Source organism: Microtus pennsylvanicus, chromosome 16 (assembly GCF_037038515.1).
Source record: "Microtus pennsylvanicus isolate mMicPen1 chromosome 16, mMicPen1.hap1, whole genome shotgun sequence".
Lineage (NCBI taxonomy): Eukaryota > Metazoa > Chordata > Mammalia > Rodentia > Cricetidae > Microtus > Microtus pennsylvanicus.
In genome coordinates this window covers 6,647,637-6,659,170 of record NC_134594.1, presented here as the reverse complement: position 1 = coordinate 6,659,170, position 11,534 = coordinate 6,647,637, and positions in this window count along the sequence as shown.

The window sequence follows — 11,534 nt, the reverse complement described above, 5'->3', positions numbered from 1 at the left end:
TGAAGTATGTTCAAGGGTGCAGGAGTCGTCTTTCTCAACTCCGGGCAAGGCCGAGTCTCACGCTGGTTTAGGATCCTCTCTATTATATTGCGATTATAATCCTCCCGAGAAAAAGTTCTATGTTTATGTGTTTACGGTCGAGGATGTCTCACTATGGAGCCCTGGCTATCACGGAAGCCATGAAGACTAGATTGGTTTTGAACTCACAGGTACCTTCCAGCCTCTGCTTCATAAATGATGGGATCAAAGATGTGCACCACCACACCTGGTAGACAGATGTATTTCCAACAAATTATAAATTTAACTCGTTGGACTTACTCGATATTGGATTCTGAATAACTGAGTCAGTTAAAAAAAAAGAACATAGGATATTGTAGATTAAGTTTATTGTAAAACTTGTATTATGTGGCCATCTAAAATGACTAAAATATGTTGTTATAAATGACTTGTAATTTATGGCTATTCTGATAGTAAAGTAAAAGAATATTTTGAGGGCCAAAAGGCAAGCTATGCTCATACATATCTGGAGTTTGAATTAGCTCTGCCAAGATAGAATTGTAAATCTGAAAGTGCAGTTAATGCTAGCTTGGACCGCTGCCAGGAAGAAGCACAGATGCTCTCTGGAGAAACACATCTTTGATCTAGTCAAGTAGAATTCCCTGAGCTAAGCTTCCAGAATTATGAGCTGGCAAGTTTTTAAATCACTAGATACATAGGAAAACAAACCACTATGAATAAAGATTAACCACCCATACTTATCAAATCAGATCACAGAGCCTGCCTATATTGAAAATATTCAGAACATAAAATAAGCATTTGCTGTATGATGAAGAGCTAAGCATATATCAAAACATGAGGGGACCAGAGAGTTAAATTTTCTCAGTATTTAAAATGTAAACCACAAAAAACTTCTTGTACTTAAAAATACAAAAGCTGAATTATAAAGAACTTTAAAAAGTTATGCTAAACAGGAGGCTAGACACAGCTGTAGAGGAAAATCAAAGTCAGCAACTAAACTGCAAGAGAACGTTAAAGAGCTGAGCCTAGTGCGGGACAGCAGTCCCTCAGGAGGTTGGAGCAGGATCGCTTGGCTCTATGAGTTTGAAATCAGCTGACAACTTATTGAAACTTTGAAGAAAACAAACAACAACAAAAAAATAGAGAGGAAAAGAAGGAAAAGGAGGAATGTGAAGGCTGACTAGAAGGTCTAGCAGGTAAAAGTATTTGTTAGCAAGCCTGCTGAGCAGAGTTCAATTCCAGAGCCTATGGTGAAAGGAGAGAGCAGACTCCCCAAATCTGTCCTCTGACTTCCACATGCATGAGGTGGCAGGCACACATGTAGCATTAGACATAACACACATGCACAGACAGGCACACAGACACACAAATACCAGTAATAAAATGAAATTGGAAAAAAGGAGGACAGAAGCAAACAAACAAGGAAGGAATTATAGAAACAACAACAACAAAAATAGATTCAAGACAAGGATGCCAGAGTTCCTGCTATCTCTAAATGGGACTAGCTGGGAGATCCAGTGGGATATACCAGAGATAATAGAAACAAACAAACAAACAAACAAACAAACACAGACAAATGGCTGCATTCTCAGATTCTGGAAGCCAAACAAATCCCAAGTAGAACAATTTAAAAGAGACAGTCCTCCATATACATTTTAGTGAGCTTTAGGACACAAAAACAAAATTATTTCCAAAGACTCCAAAGAGGAAAAATCCAAAATATCCACTAAAGGGCCTGATATCACACCAGCAATAATAAAGGCAGCAATGTGACAGCTATAAAGAATAAAACTTGAAGGTGCATTTCAGACATTTTTAGATAACAGAATTCCTTGTTTTCTGGCCATATAGCTTCAGGAAGGAATTCTGAAAGATAGACTTCAGAACAATGAAAAATTATGGTAGAAAGAAGGCTAGTATGTTAAAAGAAATGTTGAGCAAAAACAATTACTAATTTGTATGTAATTCTAAAGATTACCAGTTGGATATAGCAGTGATAGTCATGTCTGATTTGTGAGTTAGAGTGCCATTAATGTTATTATTAATTATTAATGTTCTCATTAATGTTCTATTTATACATCTTGAGGATATATTAATATTATTAATATTTTTAGTTTATGAAAACTCATTAAGCTGTAAATTATGTAATTATGATGCTTATTTTACCACAGACGTTGCACGGAGCCACGCCTTTGATCCCAGCAGTTAGGAGGCAGAGGCAGGCAGATCTCTGAGTTCTAAGGCAGCCTTGTCTACAGAGTGAGTTCCAGGACACCAGGGCTATACAGAGAAACACTGTGCCAAAAAATAAAAACAAAAAGAAAACAAACAAAAAACTCAAATGTGAATCAAAACAGTTAAAAGATAGTGCCAGTTATCTTTTGGGAAAAATGGCAAAGTAGATGAAAAACTTCCAAAAAAATACAACCTACCAAAGCTTACATCAGAATGAACAATATGAGTGGCTTGGTGTCCTTGTGGGACCTGAAAGTGGGGGCAGAGGTTGTCTAATACTTTCGCCTGCTTTGGAGACCCTTTTCCTCTTCCTGGGTTAACTTGTCCAGCCTTGGTATGAGGGAAGGTGCCTAGTCTTGTTGTAACTTGTTATGCCGTGTTCGGTTGATATCCCTGGGACGCCTGCTCTTCTTCTGAAGGAAACCGGAGGAGAAGTGGATCTAGGAGAGAGATGAGGTGTGTGTGTGGGGCAGATAGGAAGAGAGGAGGGAGGGGAAACTGCAGTCAGGATATAACATTTCAGAGAAGAATAAAAGGGAAAAACAAACAAAGAGAATATCAGAATACTCCTCCGTCTCTTGAATGAATTCATTTTGTAAATAAAACCTCCCAACAAGAAAAACAGCCAAATGCCTTCCCTGGCATTTGAGGAAGAAATAATGACAGTTATGCCAGCTCTGTGTTCAAGCTTTTGTTCGTCGGTTTCCTTTTTTTCCAGAAAAGAGGCTCCAAGGATAAATGCCGTGTTTAAGGAGTTAGCTTGTGTGCTTCAGGCTGCCAGTGTGTGGTCTGGCAAGAAGTGTGAGCTCCCATGAGTAGGCCATGCCTCACGTCGCAGAAACCTTTAGGTAGAAAAGTGTTGTGGTGTGCAGGGCAGTCCTGTGAAGTGCAGTTCAGAAGTGCATTCGACGTGACTGTGAGAGTCTAGTGGGCTGTGCCTTGCTTGTCCCTAGAAATTGTGCTGTTTGCTTCTGTTGTCTGCTAGTTCCTTACTTCTGTTAACTCAGATCATTCCTAAGTAAACCAACTACGTCTAGCTAATAGGCAATGGCAGGAAATTTGACACAGACTTCCAGACAAACAAATTAGGAATTGGCAAAGAGGGATCAGCAGTTAAGAGCACTTGCTACGCAAACACTTGCTGTGCGTACGCACACACCCCATACTCACAGATAAATTATTAGTACTTAGCAATGTGTCATACAGCAAATGGGGTATTATATCATGATGTGTGATTTAAATAATTGTTGTAAAATGTTTAACAAAATCTATGCAAAAATGATCAGAGTTGCTATGCGAGTTAAGAATGCTGGGTACAAAATTCATGCACAAAGCCAATTGCGTATCTCTGTAACAGAAATAGATTAGAAAGTGGAATTGGAAGGTGTCATCATCTTTTGATTTATTTTTATTCAGTTTACATTCCAGCCACAGTTCTCCTTCCCACACCTCCTCCTGCACAACCCCCCCCCCCGGGCCTCAACAAAGCCTGGCACATTAGGTTGAGGCAGGACCAAGCCCCTCTCCCTTGCATGGAGGCTGAGTAAGACATCCCATCATGGGGAATGGGCTCCAAAAAGCCAGCTCATGCACCAGGGATAGATCCTGGTTCCAGTACCAGGAGCCCCTCAAATACCAAGCTACACAACTGTCTCCCACATGCAGAGGGCCTAGTTCAGTCCCATCCAGGCTCCACAGCTGTTGGTCTAGAGTTCGTGAATTCCCACAAGTTTGGCTGTTTCTGTGGATTTCCCCACCATAATCTTGACCTCCCTTGCTCATATAATCCTTCCTGCCTCTCTTTGACTGGATTCCTGGAGCTCAGCTTGGTGCTCGGCTATGGTTCTCTGTATTTGGTTGCTTCGGTTACTGGATGAAGGCTCTATGATGAGTTCAGGCACCCTCCCCACTATTGCTACGAGTCTCAGCTGGAGTCATCCTTGTGGATTCCTGGGAGTTTCCCTAGTGCCAGGTTTCTCCCTAACCCCAGAATGGCTCCCTCTATCAAGATCCCCTCCATCCTTCTCCAATTCGACCATCCCAGTCCCTCATGTTCTCATCCCCCATCCCCTCCCCTCTGCCAGCCCCCTTTGCCCCTAGTTTACTCAGGAGATCTCATCTAATATCCCTTTCCCAGGGCAATCCATGCATCCCTCTCAGTCCTCCTCATTACCTAGCTTCTCTGGGGACGGCGTCACCTTTAACAGCACAAGATATGTAAACACCCAAGGAGAGGTGTCAGAAGATGCACAGGATTTGTATGAAGGAGCTGTAAAATTTAATTGAGAGAAATTGGATAAAGGAAGTTGATTAAAAATTTAATGCTTGTTGAATTTTTGGTGGACATAGCCTTCCCCCCTCAATTTTGAATCTGTGGGTGCCACAATCAACCAGGAGCCACTGGCCCCATCCAGGCCCGAATCAGCGGTGGACACAGATGGTGCCCCAGACTTTTGTACCATGTACCAAGGTCTCTCGACCTGGGCACAGAAGAAAGGAAAAGAAACAGCTTCATGCCATCCCTTATGGCTGGGTCGCACAGTATTCAACCAAGTACCATCTGTGACCAACCAAGAGCCCTGGTGCTGGGTGGTTGGGCACCATTGTGGCGAGGGTACAGGGTGAGGAGGTGGAAGAGAGAGGCCGAATGGTTTGTGGATTGGGAAGGGGCAGATCCAGAGAGGTGAGGGCAGGAAGGAATGAGCTGATGCGAAATGCCAACTAGCTACCCAAGTCCAGGAAGATTGCTGGGCCTGGGCTATGACCAAGGACTAGGTCTTGATCCAGGGCCCTGGAGCTACTGAGGGGGCCTGCACTGATGTCTGTGGCTCCTCTCATCACTGAGGGCCATGTAGGGACCATTTGGGGCCATGTTGGTGTCTGCCATGCACTGCCATGGGGGCCATCCATATATGGGTGGCCTGCAAAGCCACCTGGGGCTCTGGTGACATCCTGGCCTGTTATCAGGGACTAGGTCTGGGTTCTTGGGACTGCCACAGTCAGTATCTGTGTTGATGTCCCTGGCCTATGTTGCCTCCAGACCCCACATGGATGAGCAGGTAATAATGCCCTATGCCTGAAACCTAAACATTGACCAAATGTCTGCTGATAAAGATAATTGCAGGAAGGCAGAGCTCTGCAGTCACCTAGGAGAGAGGAACAAGGCCTGGCAGTGGGAAACTGCTCTCACGAAACAGATCTGAACTGTGGGAATTCATTCCCACATATTCAACAGAAGGGAAGTCAGCTATAGCGAAAATTCTACAGCAAAGGACAGCCACTTTATTCCCAATGCAATAATGCCAAAAGGCCTTGCCTTTGGTTTAGCCTTTACCAGATCCCTCGGTTCTGATAAGTCTCTCATGAAAAGATGTCTGAGCAATCTCTGTATAATGCTGTGGCTTGTAGCATCGTTTCATCCGGACCAGGGCTCTGCCACATTCAAGGTCTGTGTTGATGTCTGTGGCTCCTGAGACCATGCCCATATGAAGGTCTAGGCTGCCACATGGAGTCATGTTGGTGTCCGAGGGCCATGCTGCTGTGGGGGCCCTGCTGGTTCAGATGGCTTTTGCTGCCACTTGGAACCATGGTGACATCTCTGCCTGGGCTGCTGCCTAGTTCTGTGACTGGGTCTGTGGTCCTATCATAGCCAAGGTCTGGACTGATGCCCATGGCCACATAGATACCTGGACACTGGCTGCAACTGGCCTTGAGGGAGTTTGAGGACTATGCTGCTACCAGAACATGCTCATCTGAGTAGTCCGCACTGCCACCAGGGCTATGGTATCACCCGGGCCAGGGCTGTTGCAGAGAGCCCAACAGCAGCTAGAATCTGAGTGATGCCTGAGGATCCTGCTGTCCTGCCACTGAGGGCCGTGTGGATAACAGGTCAGTGTCTGAGGACTGTGCTTTGGCCAGAGCCAAGCTTATCTGGGTGGCCAGTGCTACCACCTGGAGCCATCTAGGTATGGGCTGTTGCCCAGGGCCATGTCTGAGTTCATGGCCTGGCAGAGGTCAGGGTCTTATATGGTGTCCATGACTCCAGTTGCCACCAAGAGCTTTGTGGATGCTGGGGTCTGACTAGCCACCTGGGACCACGTGGCCCGGGGGCCATTCTGCTGCCAGGGCCATGTGGGTACGAGGAGCCTGTGCTGCCCTGGGCTGTGGTGGTGCCTGGTTTAAGCTACTCCAAGGGCAATGTCTGGGTCCGTGGCCCTGCGGGAGCTGGAGTCTGAGATGATGTTCATGGCCCGCGTTATCACAGGAGTCCCTGAAACCATGCTGTGCTGAGCAGACCCTGTCCTTCACTGTCTCTGAGACGCCTGGTCCTGTGCAGGCAAGCTGACCCTTTCCCTCAGAGGAAAGCTCGCTCGCCCCCACATTTGGGAAAGATGGTCCCACACCTCGCCATAGGCATGCATCACCTGAGAAGCACACTAGAGTTGCCCCTGAGGTTAGGACACGGGTGAGCCGACTCTGAGGGCCTGAGAACATGCAGTGGCATGGGTGAGGGGAAGATGCCCGGGCACATGGCTGTCTGAGGCAGGTGAGAGAGTTGGCCCCAGGCTCACAAGAGTGAGGGAACTAGCCCTGCCCTAGACCAACTATGGCACAGAGGAGAGCAGTCCTGCGTCCCTTCTGGGCAGCACACTAGAGCTGACCCTGCTCCCCTCGTATGCCCTCACAACAACTGGGAGAGAGGGCGGGCCTTGCACCTTACCTGGGCCAAACAGTAGAGCAGGCCAGGCTCTATGAGTGAGGGGACCCAGATCTGAGGCCAGAGAGCAGAACTGGCCCCGCCCCTTGCTGCAGGCTGTGCTGGGTGAGCAGAGGCAGTGCTGGAGTGCTCACCCAGGTAATGATGAGGGGAAAGCTAGCATGCTGACCGCTCAGGTCCAGAATCAGGGGTATGAGCTGGCCACCCCAACATCCACCTCATCTATAACCTGTCAGGGCATGTGAAGGAGATGAATCTCAGATCCCAAAGAGCAGGATCTCCATGACACAAGCCCCAGTGAGAGCCCATTATTGTGGTGGTACAGAATCCAGAGGCCTAGAGCCAGACCAATGGTGGTAATGAACAGTAAAGATGAACAGATTCAAGGGTAAACTGTGTGTCTTATGGGCCACGCTACAGCTTCCACAGGATTTTTTAAAGTTTTTTTTTTCTTGGACTGGAGAGATGGCTCTGAGGTTAAGAGCATTGGCTGTTCTTCCAGGGGCCCTGAGTTCAATTCCCAGCAACCACATGGTGGCTCAGAACCATCTGTAATGAGATCTGGTGCCCTCTCTGGCCCACAGGGATACATGCAGATAGAAGACTGCGTACATAATAAATAGATTTAAATAAAGATTTATTTTTTTAATTCTTTTAAATTTGGTTTTATTTTTGGGAGAAGGTTGCAAGGGCAGAGGGTGGATTCAAGAGGACAGGGATATAAGTGGGATCGGATGCATGATGTGAAATCCACAAAGAATCAATAAAATAAAAAATAAATTCAGTGTTCATGGATTGAAAGTCCAGTCCAGTAAAGCCAGTTTGCCAGAACTACCGACTACCGTGATCTCAAGCAACAGCTTTCTGTGCTCATCGCCTGCTTTCTCAACAGACCAATTACAGTTTACATGGAAGCACAGACACCAGAGCAGAGATGATGAATTTGAAGGAAAATAAAGGAAACTTTTCTGTGAAATTGAAACATTTGGTACTTAAATTGCAACCGTAGTGTTCTGTGGTTAGATATGTGAACTGAGAGTTCCCAGACATGTATGTTGTGCATGCTTGATATTTATGGTAAAGCAGCAGTTCTCAACAATGGGGAAGAGAATACTTACAACACTCATTACTTTTCATGGTAAAAAAATATGTAAACCAGTGTACATCTGCAAAAACATGGTCTTTCTTGTTGGTCAGTAGAAAACCTGAAGGCCACACTACTGTCTGTGCTGGAAAGATAAAGTGCTTATAAATATGTATAAGCAATCTAATAAACACCTGGACGTGTGCGTATATGTATTTGCTCCATGAAAAACTGCTATGAATGTAGGCAGGAGCGCTCCGAACAGAGCCTTCATTACGACCCATCTGTATTAATGCATCCTCTTTCTGCTGCTGTGTGTCCTGGGCTTGTGCATCAGATGACGTTTCTTAGAGCAGAAGGTGCACCTTCTTCTGGAGGGTCCTTTTGAATGGTCTCGGCCCCACTGACAGTACCAAGGATTGTGCTGTAACACACAGAACAGATGATCTCTGTGCCTCTGTAATCTACTTATTCTTAAAACCCCATCTATTTGCTAGACACCGATTTGTAAAACCACATTTACTCGCTTCATGTTTCTGTACTGTGATCTATGAAATTGTACATACATGCCAAGATACACAGAGGACAACTTATGGGTCGACCCCTTCACTGTGTGGGTCTTGGGGTCCAGCTGAGGTCATTAGGCTTGGTGGCAAGGGCCTTTCTCTGCTGAGTTGTCACATCGTCCCTCCGCTGTCTTTCTCTGTTGTTTGTTTCATGTAGTCATGGCTGGCCTGGAACTTGCTATGTAGACCAGCATGGCCCCTTGTCTTCTTAAACTAGAAGTTTACTTGGACCTCTCTCTCTCCCTTATTCCTGCTTTGGTCTCTGTCATTTCCTTCTGGTTTGCTGATTGCTGTTTGGCTCAGGACTAAACTCACTCATGTTCACACTTCCATTTTTACCAATACAGACATTAATGCTATGAATTTTTCTGGTGCTACTTTATTAGAGATTCTGAAATATAATGCTTTATTATCCTTGAGAAACTCTTTACAGACTTTTTATTGTATATTAGGTTTCAAATTTTCCAGGTAGGAACTCCTTTTGTTTTTCCATTTTTGCTTTGAATTTTACTTGGAATTGGTTTCTTAATGCCAGCTGCATGTGAGAGACAAGAATCTATGTAGCCTAGGCTGGCCTTGCATCCCCCATCCTCTTGCCTTAGACTCAGTAGCACTGGGGTTACAGAGATAGCCCTCCTAGTACACTTAATTTTAAAATCTCCATAGAACCTTGTCATTTTGTCTTTTTAAAAATATTTATTTATTTATTTATTATGTATACAATATTCTGTCTGTGTGTATGTCTACAGGCCAGAAGAGGGCACCAGACCTCATTACAGATGGTTGTAAGCCACCATGTGGTGATTGCCGGGAATTGAACTCAGGACCTTTGGAAGAGCAGGCAATACTCTTAACCGCTGAGCCATCTCTCCAGCCCTCTCATTTTGTCTTCTTAATATCTCAATATTAGTATTTTTGTGTGTGGAGGTCCCATATGCTTTTGAAGGAAAGGTATTTCTCTAATTCAGGATGCTAGTGATGGGTGTGTGCCTATATATTAGTGAAAATGTAGCGCCCATAATTTAAAGTATGCACATAATTGAAAACAAAAAGACTGATCTCTATGAATATTACTTAAACATATGCCCATCCTTTCTCTGAGAATGTGTTGGGATCTAACAGTACCCGAGCTTACCAAGCCTTCTGGGCTCTCCTTAACTCAGGACACAAGTCACTTGAGTATTGGGAATCATCTCTGGGTGTGGCCAGAATATTATTTTGATTACACTTTGAAAGAACTCCCAAGAGGCAGATAACACCTTGCTAGTTAGCCTTCTGAGACAGCACACACCTGTTCATTATAGTTAGAAATATCTGCTGAATGTGTGGTGGAAATAGATGTTTAATTTCCCAGGAAGCACGGCTGCAGGATCTGAACACGTGGTGATTCTACAAGGGGTTCCCCATTGGATGTCCAACAGGGAGCAGAGAGATTCTACAAGGGGTTCCCCATTGGATGTCCAACAGGGAGCAGAGAGATTCTACAAGGGGTTCCCCATTGGATGTCCAACAGGGAGCAGAGAGATTCTACAAGGGGTTCCCCATTTGATGTCCAACAGGGAGCAGAGAGATTCTACAAGGGGTTCCCCATTTGATGTCCAACAGGGAGCAGAGAGATTCTACAAGGGGTTCCCCATTGGATGTCCAACAGGGAGCAGAGAGATTCTACAAGGGGTTCCCCATTTGATGTCCAACAGGGAGCAGAGAGATTCTACAAGGGGTTCCCCATTGGATGTCCAACAGGGAGCAGAGAGATTCTACAAGGGGTTCCCCATTGGATGTCCAACAGGGAGCAGAGAGATTCTACAAGGGGTTCCCCATTTGATGTCCAACAGGGAGCAGAGAGATTCTACAAGGGGTTCCCCATTTGATGTCCAACAGGGAGCAGAGAGATTCTACAAGGGGTTCCCCATTTGATGTCCAACAGGGAGCAGAGAGATTCTACAAGGGGTTCCCCATTTGATGTCCAACAGGGAGCAGAGAGATTCTACAAGGGGTTCCCCATTTGATGTCCGACAGGGAGCAGAGAGACATGAAGGCTGTGGTATGTAAGCTATAGTCAACCCTCTCCATTATCCCCCTCTGTGGTATGTAAGCTATAGGCAACCCTCTCCATTATCCTCCTCTGACATGTACTTCTGGAAAACGGGGATCTTGGTATCTGAAAGTAACAACAATAAAGTGTGGGGACAGAGGGCGGAAGTCTAACTGCCAGGATTATTTCGGTTACTGTCTAATTCTGGTTTGTACATCTGGAAGGTTAAAGTTATTAGTAATAGTGATCATATATATAAAGTGATAACCGATATGGTAACCCAGCATGGCTCGTAGTCTTAGAGAAAGCACATGAACGAGAGAGAGCACTGAGCTACTTACAGTCAGCCTGGTCACATGGTCCACACAGAGTGAGAACTGGAAGGATGAAGAGTTCACTTCAAGGACTCATCACCCCACTTAGCAATCCCAGCTGGCAGGGAAGGGACACCAGGGGCGAATGGACCATTAACCTCTCTGACACACAATATCTGTGGAGGATGTAGAGGATGGGAAGGATGATGGCAGGATATTTTCTATTTTCCATTGAACTATACAAGTAACTATCTTACATGCTTAAGACATGAATGGTCACGTGTGGGGCTAGTGTGAGCCCAGCACTCAGAGGCTGGAAGTGGAACGACCCAAAATTCAAGTTAATTTGGGATACACCAGGAGATACCATATCAAATAAAACAAAATAAAACCCATACAGAAAGCAAAAGCCAAACCAAACAAAACCATCATTTTAGGTTTACACATATTTGTAATAAAATTATCTGATGAGTTGATACATAAATGTAACACATACTGACCATTCTCACGCTTGTTCTATGGCCCTACAGCCCCTCCTCTTATTTGTGTGTTTTTACTGAGTTTA